Here is a 15,019-nt window from a genome sequence, read left to right as displayed (position 1 = left end):
GGGAGTGAACTGTGAATCTTCTTAAAAAGAGAAAAAAATAGTGCCACTAGGAGGCAGACAGGTAAAAATATCTCCTGCCAGAGGACTGACGGCTCCACGACTTTTCAAGCACAGCGCTCAGCAATTACCCCAAGGGGGTGGCTGTTCACCCTGAAACCAGAGCCAAGCCAGAGGCCCCTCCGCTCGACAGCAGCCAGAGAGGGGGCGGGGGACCCTCTGAGCACCTGCCTCCTGGGGTCCGTAAGTTTGTATCAGATACCTCAGGGGACAAGCTCAAGGGAGCCACTTATTTTCCAAGGGAGACCCCGGGGCAGCTGAGTGGACAAGCTGCCATCTTGGGGATATAGGCGCCAAGGGGACCACAGGTCTCGAGTGCTGGCTTCACTGAGCCCCGGGAGGCGTGCCCAGTTTTGCCGCTCTTGGGTCGGGGGGCTCTGGAGAGAGTGCTTCACATTCGTAAATGCAAACCTCCACCACAGGGAAGCCGTGAGAGCCCCCAGCAGAGGAAAGCCGTGGAGAACACCCAGCTCCCCGCACCGTATTGCCAAGGTCCAACTCAGGACTAGGCGGTGGTGAGAGGGAAGCAAGGTCGGGCCCCTTTCTCTCAGGGAACTTGACAGCTTCCTGATTTCCAGGTGACAAGCGGTGGTGGCCCACACAGTCGTCCCAATTACCTCAGAGCCTCTGGGCTTCCACTGAGCCCGAAACAGGTCAGACTGTTATCAGAGACCCAAATTATCCTCCAAATTATTTTTAATTGTCTTACTGGAACCTCTGGCAGTCACGTGGGGCAAATTGGTCCTGATGGGCCTGCTGGCCACCCGCCTTGAGTTTTCTCGCCCAGGACGCACGGGCAGGGACCCAGCACCATTCCTGGCCTCTCCCTCCTTCACCCTTCATGCCCACGTCGCAAATTCCTGTCAGTGGGTTCAGATCTGTCCTTTCCCACCCCTCATGCTCTAGCTCAGAACTTCTCTCCACTAGAGGCCAGCGACAGGCTCCCAGCTCACTTCTCCTCCAGGCCTTCAGAGGCGGCTTCTTGGGTACCACGTCCTCTGCACCCACTGCCAACGCACTGCCCTGGCCAAGACATGTGCAGCTCCTCCTCTGGGCCCCCTTCCACCTCCCCTGCCCACCCACCACTCCCCATCCTCTGCCTCCTGGACCTTCTAGTCTTTGACGGCCCAGCTCGAGGCCCACCGTCTCACCTGTGACACCTTCCGCAGTCCTCTAAGTAAGAATGAGTATCCCTTTCTCTCTCCTCAGCACGCTCTTTATAAGACTATTTTACACTTTTACCATTTGGCTTTCTAGCATAGCTAGCTGTTTACAGGCCCGATTCCTTTTCTAACCACAAGGCTCCCTGAGGGCAGGACCCAAGGTGTATTCAGCTTTGTGCCCCTCCTGCCTGCCCCGGGCCCAGCAGGGCCTGGCACACCAGACAGAATGTGGTATTTACAGATGCTCCAGGGTCCCTGCCTGCCTACCCTCCAAGAACAACCCGCTTCCTATGTTGAAATCTGAACCACTGCCTTTGCCTTTGAAACAAAGAGGCCGGGGCGAAGAGCTAATAGCTCTGACTAGAGAAGAGGCGGTAAACCTCCCAGAAGTCGCCTGCCCAGCCGGGGGCTCTAATCCGGCACAGCCCTGCAGCACATGTCAGGGGGACCCCAGGCCTTGGAAGACGGCTTTCTGTTCCTTATTCATCTGGAAAGTAGGGAACAGCGCTTACCTACCAACTGCATCTGGTTACCACATGGATAGAAGGAGAAAGAGCAAGAAAAGCTTACTGAGAAGTCAAATCAATAGGATGGTTACTTCTGACTCCATTTCACAGATTTGCTGGGTTTGTGCTGTGGTCTCCTGTCCTTATCCAGATTGACAGCATCTTTGCTTCTGCAAGGCCAAATCCTGGTGACTTACTACCACACGTGCTCAACAAATATGATATGAATGAAGTGAGTGCGTGAATTAATGAATTCAAGTATTTTGAACTCCCCAAATTTTCTAGGGTCTGATGTAATTTTCCAGCTTCAAATTTTCCCCATTTTCTGACAGGACATCCTGATCCCAAGAGCATCTGATGCCCCAAGCGGCAGTTTAAAGCTAAGGTAAACTAAGAAGCTTGACCGTCGCTCATTGACTTTTTGCCTTTTATAAAGGAGCCATGATTTGTGCCTCCTTTTCTCCACTTTGCAGACAGGATCCACCCTCACCAGAGAGAAATAAACACTGGACGGGCACAGTCTTGGCATGGAGCGTTTCTGAGGCTGGTGGACCATACCAGACAACAAACAGGCAAAGGGGCCAGTGGAATCTTCTGCAGCCCGTCTCACCTTCCTGTTGCATTTGCTGAGCGTGTTCTCTGCAGCTGGTATTTTGTTTTCTTAGTCAAGGAGGAAAGAAAGCAGGAAAAGGGGCAGATGGTCCACAGGGGGAGGAACTGGCACTGGAAAATGTGGGCGGGGCCAGTGCCAACAAAATCTTTTGGTTCAGTTCTACCATATCAGGTGAGGGGGAGATGCACGCCCTGTGGGTGTCCAAGCCAAGAGCAGTACCACGGCTGCCCCACAGACGCCTGAGCCTTGCACTAGAATATAGGTTGCTGAGGGCAGAGTCGGGTGGTGATAATGCCAATGACAACAGCAGCACGTAGGTGATACTTCTTGAGGGTCACCTCCACAGCAGCCACTGTGTAGAGCAGACATCGTCTCCGTTAACCCCACCAATAACTGTATGAGGCTGGTGCCTCTCTTATCCCCATTTTACACATGAAGAAGTAGAGGCACAGAGGGATTCATTACCTATATCTCATTGAACTTAAGATCCTCTGGTGCTGGTACTTTCTTGAACTTACCAGAAAGTGTCCATGGAAGGTTTTCACCCAACTAGGCCACCACTCCACCTGACCAACAGCCAATCTGAGACGTTGTTGACTGCACATCCTGATTTTAAGATGTGACACTGTGCAAGATTACACACCTTGGAATTGATGAAATACGGCACACAGTCAAACAGTGGAGGCCCGGAGTCCCAACCAACACAGGATGACTCCAGAATCTCCCAACCACCACACTGTCCCAGAAAGATCGTGGGTTTTGGACCCAGGGAAACCTGGGTCTGAGTTCTGCTGCCACTTACAAGTTGGGAGTCTTTGGGGAAGTACACCTTCTCCTTTGGTTGCAGTTTCTGGACCTGAAAATATGGGGATGAGGCTCTGACTTCACAGGGTTGTCATGAGGATAAAATGATAAACGCAGGGGCCACACCATAAACCCACACCAGCTGCCCCTCCTCGTGAGAACATGGGGGAAATGGGTCCAACCAGGAACAGAGGCCCAACCACCCACAGTCCCGAAATGGCCAGGAACTGGTGTGGAACAAGCATGCAGGTATCTGAGGACATGTGGGGCTGGTGGGGGATGCAGGTGCTTGGAGCTCGACTGATTCCCCACTCCCCTCTTGGGCTGAAGGAGAACGGAAAAACGCCCAGAAACTCCCACGAACTAGGGATACTGCTGAAATATGGGACTTCAAAAATTCCTCTCTATATTTTCCCTCCCTCTCTCTCTCCCTCCTGTCCTTTACTTCCTTCAACAGATATTTACTGAACAGTAACTATGCACCACGTCCTGTCCTAGTACAGCAGAGAACAGAGCAAATAATGTCCCTGCCCTGGGGGATGTATATTACAGTGCAGAGGACAAATAAAAACCAGACAAATGTGTAATTAATATTGTATATATAGGCATAGACTGTATCCATAGTGATAACAAGTAAATATATAATACAGCAGGGATGGAGTGAGGTAGGGATGCTACAATATGTAGGGGAGTTAGGAAAGCAACTCTGATAAAGACCTGATAGTGTGAGAGAATAAGCCATGTGCATATCCTGGGAAAGCATTCAGGGCAGAGGGAACAGAAAGTGCAAAGGCCCTGAGGCAGGAGCAGCACTTGGTGAGTTCAAGGACTAGAAGGAAGGGCCCTGTGTCTAGGGCATCCTGAGCCAGGGAAGAGTGGGAGGTGCTGAGACAGGAGGATAACTGGCATTCTGAGCAGGCAGGACCCGTGGGCCATAGAAAGGAGTTTGGGTTTCCTCTCAAGGATAACAGGAAGCTGTTGGCAGTTTTCGAGCAGGGGACTGATGTCACCTGACTTTTTAAGTAGATCAGTATAGTACAAATTAAAAAGCACATGGATTGGGACTTTGAGATTAGCAGGTGCAAACTATTATATATAGAATGAATAAACAACAAGGTTCTACTGTATAGCACAGGGAACTATATTCAATATTCTGTGATAAACCATAATAGAAAAGAATATGAAAAAGAATGTATATATATATATATATGTGTGTGTGTGTGTGTGTGTGTATAATCGAAGCACTTTGCTGTACAGCAGAAATTAACACAATGTTGTAAATCAGCTATACGTCAATAAAATAAATTTAATAAAAAGAAAAAGGGGGAACGGTAGGTTAGAGATGGTGGTGACCTGGGCTGGCTGTTGGATAAGGTTTAGGTTTTAAAGAGAGAGGGAAACAGAGGCCCCCAGGGTGCTGAAGTGCACACAGGCCCCAAACAGAAGATCCATGAGACTGTCCTGATTTGGAAAAACAAAATTTTTTAAATGAGTTGTGAAAATAAAAAGTCCAGGAGCAACAAGTGAAGGCCTCACTCCCTTCTTTTCTTATTCATGGGAGGCCCACGGTGGTGACAGATGGGTCCTCACAGCTACTGCCCAAATCCACTGACCTGGATTTTCTTAAAGTCACTATTTTCTCTTGTCTCAGAGAGAGACAGAAGGAATCAAGGGTGTCCAATTACCTGAGTTACCCACCAGACTGTGAAGAGCACTTGAAGGAATAGTGATCAGAAACCCTTAATTACACTCCCAACATGATGTCTCTTTCCTGAGAACCAGAAACGTTTGTGTCTCTTTCCTCACCAGGCTTCAGTGCGGCTTTGTGGAGGGGTGGGCAGAAAAGCACTCCCAGCAGGACACCTGAGATCACAGTGGAGGGAGCACACATGTTTGAAGACCTACTGTGCTTACATATGTTATTTACCGCCCCCCCCAAAAAATAACTTGGGATAAAATGGAATTCTCATTTTACAGATGAAGAAGCGTAAGCTAAGGGAAGTTAACTACCATGTACAAGATTACTGAGCCATGCAGCGGAGGAGAGGGAATCCAAACTGTGGTCTACCTCACTCGATAGCCCATACTCTTTCCAATACACTGGTGTTTTACACCCTTCCACATGTGATGACACACAGAGAAGAGAATACAGCTGTGGCACACTGGGGTAAATGGAGGAGGCTTCACCACCCTAGGCCACTCAAGGCTATTCCAAGGAATGAAGGCATCATTATTTCTGGGCCTCATGCCACCCCTCTGGGGCCCTGGTTAGGAAGTTCTCCAATGCACCATGCCACACTGCAAAGTGACATACGTGAACCTCATTCAGCAAGTCAACAATGGAACAAGTCCATCTACCATCATTCCTCCCTGAGGTCAGGAGCCCTCACTTGGCTGGGCCCTTTCCCAAAGCTAGAGTCATAATACAATTGGGGACTGGTCAAGGAGATTCCTTCCAGCGGTTCCAAAGGAGTCCCTGAATTACTAGCAGGCAGGTTGTCTCAGAGGTGTGCCAGGACCGTGGACAGCACCCACCAGGCCATTCTGGGAGCCAGTGCCGGGTTGCCCAGCAGAGGAGCACGCTTGCTCTCCGCCCTGTAGACCCCCAGGGAGAGGAGGTCCACGTCCTCCCTGAATACTCACCTGGCAGCACCTGCTGGAGCCATTCCACCAGGTGACTGCTCACATCTCCTGAATGGTAGCTTTCTCAAACAGCACTCCTGACCTGGAGTTGGATTTAAAACCACAGAGCCCAGAAGTCTTATAATTAAAAAGAAAATGCAACCAGCAGGAATTTGGGGTGGGGACCAACAGATTCTATCTGCAAGTGAAATAATAGGTGGCAAAGCAGTGGTGCAAAGAATCCAACGGAAGTTCTAATTAAACCAGTAATTAAATTAGAAATGATGGAACACCTCGCGAGGCAACTTGTTATCTTCAAATGAACTGTGATCAGGTCCTGGAAGACAGAGTGGCAGCTCAGTGGGTCAAATGCAGCTGATGCGATGACCCCCGGGCCTGGGAGCTGGAGTGTTACTTCCTCTGGCCCTGCTCGCCCCACCCTCACTCCACAGGAGGCCTCGGAACAAAAGCCCTTTCGGTCTCAACTCCCAAGTTGGGGACTCAGGCTGCCCAGGCCTCACCTGACCCAAAATTATTCTCTAACAATATATACCTGGTTTTAAATGTGAGAATAATTTGGTACAGTAATCCATCCTGCATCTGAGTTTATGTTCTCACATGTGAGTTTTCTGTACACAGTGAATATCTAATTATATTTTTCTTAAATAACTGGATTTATCCAGAGATGAACCATGTTTTAATTTTTAAAATTATTCATGGGGGATGGGAGATGGGGGGAGAGAATTACCCCAAGGCTGTATCTCCTCAAAATGGCTGCCTGTGGAGCAAGGGTTCCTGGGAAGACCTCTTTGTCTGCTGGGGGCGGAGGAGATGCTTACATTCTAACTATCCACCCTCACTTTCAGAAACTTCCCCACGGTGATCAAAGGTGGTTTGAAGGTGCCAGGCAGGCTAGGACAGTATGGGCCTATTCCTCCAGGTGATTTCTCAGAGAGAGAGAAGAGATGGAGAGCCAGGAGGATGCCAAGTTTCCCAGAACAGCCACGGATGCAAGTGGTGGAGCCCCAAGGATAAAGAGAGTGGGCTCCACAGGACAGGACCAGGTAGCAAGCAACATCCCTCTGGGCAGCCCATGCCGCAGCTGCTGTAAATAACCTTGGAGTGTTAGCAGTTTTGCTCTGGGGTCTGGGACCTCACCAGAAACTGCTGCAGGTCCCTAGCACACCCTGTCCAGCAGAGAAACCTGACACATCAGAGCTCCCACCAGCGACTGGCTGTCCTTGATTCTGCAGACACAGAAATCCTCAGGGCAACCTCCAATCTGCTCTGACTCTACCCTCACTGCTCCCAGAACCAACCCCAGACTTGGACAAACTTTAAGGGAATGAGGTCAGGGGTGGCAGAGGTCAGAAAGAGAAAGATGCACAGGACAGGACAAGATGGAGTCTGGGATGTTCTCTGGATTCCAATCTACCTGGAAGCACATACTGTATTCCCCCAAACTCAGAAACCGAGATATGTTCATTCTCTACCAATTTCCCATTAGTAGAGGCTCATACCCCCTTCTCAGGGCACCAGCTTAAAGAACCAAACTCACAGGTTTAGACAAGCTCATCTGGGTAAATGCCTAGGTTGTCAGCAACATTTATTAAGAACTTATTACAGAGACACATCACATAGACATCAAGAGCATGAAGTCTGGAATCTGACAGACCTGAGTTCAAATTCTCAGGTTGCCATTCACTACTGTGTGACCTTGAGCAAATTAGTTAACCTCTCTGAACCTCAAGTCCCACATCTGTAAACTTCTGAGAGCAGTAATATGCCTCCTGGGACTGTAGCGAAGGTTAAACGAGACAGTGTATGAATAAAGCACTTAGCACACGCCTCAATAAAAACCTGGATGTTATGACTGTGTGCCAAGCACCGAGTGAGCTGCTGGAAGCCAGCACCTGGCCCTCCTAAAAGCAGGCCAAGTAGGCATTTCCCCACAGATCACCATCCCACCTGCATTCGGGGCAGCGCACTAACACAGATCTACCTGCAGTTCTGTGCTTCTGACCTCTGGAAGCCTGGGACAGCAGTCAGGAGAGCACTGCTATAAAAGGACTTTGTACGGGCTAACAGAGTTTTTCCATTCTGGTGCCCCGGATATTTTGTTGTGAGGACTTCTTGCAGCCCAGCCTGAGAGCAAGCAATAACTCAGACCTGGTTTTCAGAAAAAGAAAAACACGAAATCCATCTTCCTTTTAAACTGTTCTGCTGCTTATCTTAGCAGTTTTGAAGGGATTTATGATGAATTGTCCTGCTGCAGCAAACCTGGACAGGAAGGAGCACAGGGAAGGGATGCTGCACAGGCAGAAGGAACTTGCTTCTTAGGAATCCTCCCATCTCTGTATTTATCATCCTTGGAATTTGCTCCCAGATCCAATCGGGAGGGCAGTGATTCCAGGGTTCCCGTATCACCCACACACACACAAACACACGCACATTTCCAGAAGCAGACTGGAGTCCCCTGGGTCAGCATGGCTTCTTTCTTGCTGCCCTGGGGATCCCCATATTTCCTTTGCTCTTAAGGTGCACACACACCTTAGCTCAACACCAGGTCTAGACATATTACAGGAGGGAGCCAGTGGCCCAGGATCTTTCAGGAAAGGCAGGAGATATACTCCTTTCCTCTCCAGGAAGGCCAGCCTAGCCTCCCCTGGACTGTTCTTCTGCAGCTCCCAACTCCATTATGGACAGGACAGGTGCGGAGGGGGATGGCAAGACCTGATCAAAGAGCAGGGACCCGTGAAGTTTAGCGAGTGCTGCAACTTGGGTGTAGGCCACAGCCATGAACAATCTCAGGAGTCAAAGCCTGTGCTAGAGTCTCACCCTGAAGCAACTGCAGGCAACCAACGGCACCCAGCAGACCCAGCACAGCCCCTCACCCCCCACCTTCCACTCCACCCACCACAGCACTGCTCTTACTCAGGCTTCCCCATTCAGGGTCTCCCAGGGGAGACCTGAGGGTTGGAATAGGTCAGTTTGAAGCTGAGTTATGCGTCCTTCTTAACCCCATGGAAAGCCCTGCCACTTTCATTTGTCTCCACGCCCCCTCTCACACCAAGAAACAAGGACAGGAAGAGAAAGAATCACTTCTGATTAAGGCCCATAAGGAAAGGGGTGGGGAACTAACATTTAACGAGCATCTGCTACATGTCTAGCACTGGTCTCAAAAATAAGCCTGCAGAAAAGGTACCACTGCGGGGCTTCCCTGGTGGCGCAGTGGTTGAGAGTCCGCCTGCCGATGCAGGGGACACGGGTTCGTGCCCCGGTCCGGGAAGATCCCACGTGCCGCGGAGCGGCTGGGCCCGTGAGCCATGGCCGCTGAGCCTGCGCGTCCGGGGCCTGTGCTCCACAACGGGAGAGGCCACAACAGTGAGAGGCCCGCGTACCGCAAAAAAAAGAAAAAAAAGAGAAGGTACCACTGGCATCCCTGCTTCACAGTTGAGGAAACCAAGGCTCAGGAAGTAAAGGGACTTGCCCAAGGTCACCCCACGCTGGCACATGGCAGAGCACTGGGCCAAGTTCTCACTGAAATCACAGGGCCCCCCCCCGCCAAGCCTCTCCTCCAACATCCCCCCAACCCGGCCCTGCTCACTTTCCCCATGGGTCAGAGCTCCAGGACCCTCGCCCAGCAGCCAGGCAGCCTGAGCTCTGCTTAGCTCATTCTGGAGACTTGCTCACCTTTGGTCAGTGACTCCAAAACACTGAGAGCTTGGGTCATTGCCACTCACAAGTCCTGGTAAACTCCATTCAACTCACAAACAGCTGACACATGACTGTGTGTGACTCAGGCCAAACACACTCACTCCAATCAGAGCTGGTGGGCACAATTTGCCTTCTACACTGAGTCACCCTCCAGGCTGAGATGCAGAGATTTCCTGAAATTCACCATCTACTTAGCCACAGCTGCTCTATTAGACAAAAAGCCAGCAGAGGAGCTGAGCTTCTCATGGCCCCATGGATGGGCCATGGCCAAGGACAAGCAGGTGTGACCTCAAAGCTCTTCCTGCCCAGGTGATGGGTCCACCTCACCAGACCATGGGATAATGCAAGCAGAGCATGAGACGGAAGAAGCCCTCTGTTAACCTCCACACACTCTGGCCTTGTTCTTCAGACATCAGTCGGCAGGTCCAGCACAGCATAACTAAAGTTTTGGTTGAATTTTGGGGCGAGCCATTACAGGATTTTCTTAGTTCCTGAAAGTTCCTGTTAACAGGCAGGGGCAGTGCCCTCAAAAGAATCTTCCTTCTCTACACCCCTGACTTCTCTCCCCAACCCCACCCCACCTGCCTCATACTCACAGCGGAATTGCCCCAAAGGCAGCTCTGGTTAGAAATTTCCTAATCCAAAGGGTCCGTTAAATTTTTTCTCAATGAATGAAAGAGGAGTGGGAACAATTTTTTTTTTAACTCCGCGTCACAGCGACTGGGTCCTGTAAGGTGAGTGGCCTCGGGATTTCTGAACACTTGCAGCCCTGACAGGGCTGTTTGAGCTTTAAAAGGATAGAGCAGGAGACCGCGCCCCTGCAGGAGCGGCCCTCCCCAGAGCACTGTGCACTAGACACACTAGCATCGCTAGAGAGCACGGTGCGCACAGGTATAAACGTGGCAGAGGCCTCTCTCCCGAGGCGGTGCCCCCTCCAGACCTGCACCCCGCGCACGCCCCCCATATCCGCCATTCGGTTCCCAGATGCGCTTTCCTCGAGGGAGGATGGGCTCCCCGCTAGCTCCGAATTCAGCGAGGACCAGCCCCAAGACTGAGAATTAAATATTCATCTCGCGCGTGAGCGCTCTGCTTCTCTCGCCAATGTTACTGTCAAGGTCACAGGCCTGAAGCCGAGCGGATGGGGCTGGGGTCTCCTGCAGCGCAGGAGCCTCCCCGAGGGAACTGCGCCCTGGGCGCGCAGCTCCAGGCGGCGATTCTGGCCGGGCCTCCTCCCCGGTCCTCCGCGGGCGCTTGCCTCTGCAACTCTGCCCGATTACCTCCGGAGTTCTTGGGCCCTCTTAGCCCCGGAAGCTGGAGTCCGGTGTCCAACCGTGAGCGCAGCGCAGGGCACCCCCGGAGCGCCCGAGAAGCGCTGGCCCCGGGGCTCCGTCGCCAGGCAACGGCGGCTGGAGTGGCGGGAGGAGCCCAGGGCCCTCGCAAAGCTGGGTCGATACCCCGGCAACGCCGCCTCTCACCTCGGTCCTTAGGCCTCCCTGGCTGGGGCGGGGCCGGAATAGCTGAAGTTGCGGTGGCTGGTCCCATAAAGCCAGACGGGGCGCGGCCGGCGACTCACCTGTCCCGCGTGGCCGTCGCGCGGTCTCGGCCGCTGCACTCCGACCGAGCAGCTGCGGTTCCCGACGGGTCGCGGGCGCACGGCCCCTCCCACGACGGGCAGTCCGACTGTGGCGGCGACGGGCCCCGGCCAGGGCTGGGAGGGGACCCGGGGCCGCGCGCCGGCGCACGAGACTCTGCTCGCTCCTCTCTCCCTCTCCTCGCCGCTTGTCCCTGCCCGTCTCCCGCCCGCGGCGCGCTCGGCCCTCGGGGGAGCGGTCCGGGAACCCAGGTCCCGCGGCGGAGATAGCGCGTGAGGCTGCAGGCACCGGCGCCGAGGGCCACCCTCCCTGCGCCCTGGCCGCGCCGGCTCTGCGGAGCGGAACGGAGCGGGGCGGAGCGCAGCGCGCACTGTTCCCTCGTTTTGCGAAAGGCCACCCTGGCGGCGGGGCGCCGTGACGCAGGCTTGACTCACGCACGGGCCCGCGTCAATGCGAGGCTCTGGGGCCGTGAGCAAGGCTCTGATGGACGACCCAGACAGAGGGGGTGGGCAGGAGAGGCAGGGGGCTGCCCCGGGAGCAGCCTCTGGAGGCCCCTGACCAAGGGACCCAGATTCTGGAGCATTACCAGGTTCTAACCTCAAAGAGGAATGGGAGCCCCATGGCCGAAGCCCTCTGAGCCCTGGGCCTCACTTCCTTCATCTTTCCAGGCGCATCTCTTTCGGCCTCCTGGTATGAACTCAACGCCCGACAAAGTGGTTATTCCCCTGCCCTAGCCACTTCCACCTCAATGCATTTGTTCACTCTCTTCTCCACACTTTTCCACTCCACTGTCCTTCCCTCCTACCATTCTGCAAGACCCTTTCCTGTGCCGTTCAACTCCTCCATACATCGCTCATCTATTGAGCTCCTACTGTATGCCAGGGGCTGCAGGAGTTGTGAAGATCACCGCTCTGGGAGATGAAGGCATGGAACCTCGGGGAGAGGCAGAGTGGGGTTTACCCAGGAGGCCACAATTCAAGACAGAAGGATGGGAGGACCCTACAAGATGAGTAAAGTGAGTGAAGCTTGGAGAGTGACTGAGCTCTGGGCAGGCCTTATGGAGGAGGTGAGACAGGATCCTGACCGCAAAGGGTGGACAGGATTTCAGTGGAAAGGGTGAAGGATGACCCTTGTGGAGGGAACAGCATGATAAGGGCAAAGGTGCAAGAGCGTGGAGAAGGTGTGCAGTTGGGATGACTGCCTGAGCTGGAGCAGGGGTGGGCTGAGCGGAGGTGCAGTTAGGGAGGTAGGAGCCATCCCTCAGGGCCTGGGAGGGCTGTGTGGGGAGTCTGGATGAATTATCTCGGCTCTAGAGGACACTAAGGGGACCTTGGCATTAGAGGCAGGTGTCTGGGAGGGATGGGAGGTGGAGGCCTTATCAGTTGCTCTACTGAAAGGCAGTAGGACCATTGTCATGAATTCTGAAGGCTCTGAGATTTTACCCTTGCATCTCACTCCGGGTCCAGAGACAAAGGACTTTCGTTCTCATAGCACAGCAGGTAGCATGAGCTTAGCATTCAAATCAGTTTCTCTAACCCCCAAGTCCCATGGGAGGGATGTGCGGCTGGGCCCAGGTGATACTGCACATGCTGAGGAGCTCCAAGCTTAGGAAACCCCAGTCTTTTTATAATGCAAGCAAACCTGCCAAACTTTGATCCTGAGGGAGACATTATCTTTATTATACTGGACGGCAAATATACCTGGCCTCCCATGGGGGAGACACTATCTCTGTCTTTCAAGGCTGTTTGCCATGCAAACCTCCTCAAAAAGATAGTCTGGAACGAAAAGCCATCAATGCCTCTACCCATGAGACTTGCAGAAACTTGAGTCACTCATGGAGAATTATCTTCTGATAGACATTTATCTCTTGACTCAACCACTACTTAGTGTTAGCCTAGTGTTTGCCTACATTGTTTTAGGCCCTGAGGATACGGCAGAAAACAAGACAGATAATGATCCCTGCCCTTGTGGAGCTTCCACTCTGGTGGATCCAGCCAGCGATGCAGAGCCGGGGTGGAGGGGCATGGCAGGCAGTAGCAAGTGATACAGGAGGCTTGACAGACGTAAACTAAACGGAACGTGATGACTGACCCTGTGTAGGAGGGAGGAAAAGGAAAGAATCCAAGATAGGTGGTTATAAGGCAGGGAACTTGAAGGTGGTGCAGTGAGGAGAAAGGGGAAGGACTTTGGACTCATACAGACCTAACTTTTCATCCTGACTGCCATTTACTAGAAACCTTGAGGAAGTTATGTAACCTCTCTGAGCCTCAGTTTCCACATCTGTAAAATGGGTAACACATACTCCGTAAAGTTATTATGGTGATCAGAGGAGATGATTCTTTTAAAACATCTGGTATCACATCTGATATCACCTGCTTAATAAATTACTGTTATTACTGATATTATTGGGTAATTGTATTGTTGTTAACCAAGGTAAGGAATCTAGAAAGAGGAGCAGATTTGGGGAGCATTGGGGAAGAAAGTAATGAGATAATGGATTTGAGGCATATTGAGAATGAAGCATCCGGGGATATCAAGACATAAGCAGGTGTCCTTGCCTCTCTGCCTTTGTATCACGTCTACCCAGTAAAACCCCAACCTTGAGTGAACTCAATACTTGGTTTCTCTAGACTAAGTTCTCTAGAGAAAACACACTATGGGGGTACATGGGTCCCCCTCTGACTTCATGGTTTCCAACCTCAGGTGGGCTGCTCCTGCTGCCTGATCACCTTCCTATGACTCCCTGGTCGACTTACTTCCCTACTCTGATGAAGGTCACTCCAACCCTCTCCACGGTCCTCTAACACCCACCCTGCTCTTTCTAACCCTAACCCTTTCTTACTCCCTCACAAAATCTATCACTAAATCCTGGAGATTTTATCTCCTAAGTACCTCTAGAATCTGGCCAGTTCTGTTTAATTCTGCTGCCACAACCCTAGTCCAGGCAAAGTCACCACCCGCGTGAACTCTCACAATCGCCTCCTGACTCAGACAGGAGTCCCGTCACCTTTTCTCCATGCAGCAGCGAGCGTGATCTTTTAGAAGCACAGATATGCTCACACCCTCCTCCAGCTTGCAGACTTTTGCCCACATCTTTAACATGTCCTTCAAGGCCCCTTATCATCTCCAGCCTCATTTCACACCCCTCTCCCCTCAGCCTTCCCTGCAGCCCACTACCTCCACGACCTTCTCAGCTCTCATGCTTACTCACCCACTCCTTCCTGACTCAGCCTTCAGTCCCTGTGCCCTCTCTGCCCCAAGCTGCTACGTCCCACTCCTCTTCCCCCCTTCCCCATCCACTCCCCCGACCTGGAGAAGAATTCAGTCCACTTCCCAGGTAGACATGGCTTCTCCTTTGTGGCCCTCATCATGATTGTAACTGAGGACTTAGTGGTGTGACTGGGGGCTGAGTGACGGTCTCCTTGGCTGGGGTGTAAGCTTCATGGGGCAGAGACCGTCTTCAACACACAGCAGACACTCCATAAAAATTTGCTGAAAAAATAAAGTGTGGTTAGAAATATGGGCATAAAGTCCAGGAAAGAGGGTAGAGATGCAGACTGGGGAGTCATAAGCATAAAAAGGGTCGTTAAGCGGAGGAAAAGGTGGCAGAGGAAGTACATAGAAGACGGTCAAGAAGATAGAATTTGGGGGATGCAGGGCAGTGCTCACTTCTGAGGGGCAGGAGAAGCAAGAAGGGTCAAGAAAGAAGACAGAGAGGAGGAGTCAAGAGGTGAGATGACAACGTCTATCACAGAAGAAAGACATTTGAGCCTGAAAACTTGGTCCCTGCAGTCGAGGTGTCAGCATTCATAGTTCACCCCATTATGACTAGCTTGGGAACTCTCAGGGCCGAGCCTCCTCATCTGTGAAATAGGGAGAATAATAGTACCCCTTCATGGGATATTGAGTGTTAAATGAGATTTTTTTCCCCAAGTAACACGTTTC

The 15,019-nt window shown here is 52.1% G+C and overlaps 1 protein-coding gene across 2 annotated transcripts in view; it reads right to left on the bottom strand.

Annotated features, from left to right (window-relative positions):
• The window catches only part of SLC6A17 (solute carrier family 6 member 17), a 52,485-nt gene extending 41,013 nt beyond the window's left edge, over window positions 1–11,472 (bottom strand). Inside the window, exon 1 of one of the 2 annotated variants that reach the window (XM_067727194.1) lies at window positions 10,958–11,472. The gene's annotated coding sequence lies outside the window, so the exon portion shown is untranslated. The remainder of the gene's footprint in view (window positions 1–10,957) is intronic. The other variant, XM_067727193.1, reaches the window with a different exon arrangement.
• Window positions 11,473–15,019: the final 3,547 nt, after the last annotated feature.

Source organism: Pseudorca crassidens, chromosome 2 (assembly GCF_039906515.1).
Source record: "Pseudorca crassidens isolate mPseCra1 chromosome 2, mPseCra1.hap1, whole genome shotgun sequence".
Lineage (NCBI taxonomy): Eukaryota > Metazoa > Chordata > Mammalia > Artiodactyla > Delphinidae > Pseudorca > Pseudorca crassidens.
This window is presented reverse-complemented; position numbering and strand designations above follow the sequence as displayed.